The sequence below is a fragment of the Poecilia reticulata genome, linkage group LG9, assembly GCF_000633615.1.
Source record: "Poecilia reticulata strain Guanapo linkage group LG9, Guppy_female_1.0+MT, whole genome shotgun sequence".
Lineage (NCBI taxonomy): Eukaryota > Metazoa > Chordata > Actinopteri > Cyprinodontiformes > Poeciliidae > Poecilia > Poecilia reticulata.
The window spans coordinates 3,067,743-3,069,671 of record NC_024339.1 but is presented as its reverse complement, the minus strand read 5'-3'; positions in this window follow the sequence as shown (position 1 = coordinate 3,069,671).

The following is a 1,929-nucleotide window of genomic DNA, read 5'->3' as shown; positions in this document are numbered from 1 at the left end:
TTTGCCCACTATCCACAGTTTTTACTCTCGAGAGGAGATCGAGTATCTGATGTTTTGTTGTCCAACTTCTATTATGACTAATGGAGAAATCCTATAACCTTTGGAGTGTTTGAGTGCCTCACGGTGTTCACAGCACTCCAACTATCTGCATGGAGGCTTCAGGGTTGCACTCTGCCTGCCACAGAAACTTAATCTGCTGCTGACAGCGTTAGAGGCTCTCCAATCCAATAGATGAGGTGTGCGTTCATGTCCGACCGGGCATCGCCACGCTGTTGTTGCTCCGCCACATCGAAACTTTTTGCCGCCTTATTAAGACATGTTAACAGCTGATGTACGCCAGACCTGAAAAACATCCAGCAGCTGAATGAAGAGCCGAGACAAAGCTGAGATATTGACCTAATGCTCTGCTAGATGTTCAACAAATTGACAGCTTTAACAGTTTTTGTTGATAACTTGGATTTATAGATCCTGCCAAATAATACTCTCTGTTAAGATCACGTTACGTAATCCTGAGCTAATGATCTTTCTGTGGTCTGAGCTGCTGTTTGTCTGTTCAGTGACTGTCTCTGACATGACTTCAACGTTCAACCTAATGTTTATGTTCTGCACAGCGACCATGAGCTCATTCCAATTTTAAAGAGGCAGTATTGAGCCGTTCAACACAATCGAGTAACTATGTTGACTTCATTTGTTATGAAAATGCTTTATATATAAAATATGACTCAAAAAAATTTGACTTCATTAACACCTTGAAATTGAGCCTCTGTCTCTTTAAATACTCCTGCTCTTTCATCGTGTTGTGATGACTTCAGAAAGTCATCACAACGTGGTTCCTCTGTTAATCCTTTAACGTTTTTACCACCGTTTCGCTGATAAGTAGCTCCTATAATAAGCTCAGAAGATACACAGTTCCACCAAGTGTTTGCTAATTGCTGCTGGCTAGTCTGAAGGAACTGAGTTGGAAAGTTATATTGCTCTGTGAGGCGGAAGCTTGGGAACTGCAGCTCTGAGGAGGAGTTGCGCCTTGAAGGCGGGGCTAGGTCCACACAGGCGTTTTGAACAGCTGAATGGTTGCCACGGAGATTCAAGAATTTCTCAGTCAGGCATGAAAGAATCAAGGCAACACTCCAGGCGTGTTTTCATTAGGGAATAGCACAATAACATGCTGTAAAGCTAAAAACAAAAGTTGATTTTCAATATCTTCTTTATTAACCAAAAATAAATACTCTCCTTTTAACTCATCACAAGCTCCATGTGAGGTAAAGTGKGGAAGTAAAAGACATGTGCTCTATTTGTGTTTCTCTAAAATGATTTAAATCAATCAGATTTTACATAAGCCCTGCAAAACCGATAAAACTATTTAAAGGAATATTAAATATTACTTATTTAGCCATTTAAAAGTCTCAGAGAACATCATTAACCGAGGAAAACAAAAATTATTATAGGCAATTAAACATTTAAATTTAGAAACCACAATCTGTCGTTTCTTTTAGATTTTAAGTTAAAAGAAAATGTCAAACTTTTAAAGTAAGACACTGGAAATAAGTTGTTTACAGCCAAAAAATAAAACAAAAAACTCCACAGCGGCACAAAATAAAAAAAGATGCTTGTACCATCAACATTTCTATTGAACTTTTTTGTATTTTTTTTTTGCAAATAGCTAATAAAAATCTTTCTTAGGTCTATATTACATGTCAGAACTCTTCTCAGTTTTGTAATACTGCTATTGTTAGAAGTATAACTACTTATACTCCCATTATTTTCCAAAAATAACGGGAGAGGTTTAGATGCAGGTTTAGACCACTGGCCTAGTCAAAGTAGAGACCTAAATCCAACCGAGAATTCATGGTAAGATTCTCAATTTGACGTATGACATGTACAGAAAAATGTCAGCAATTTATCATTTTGCTGTCGATTCGCACTTTTATG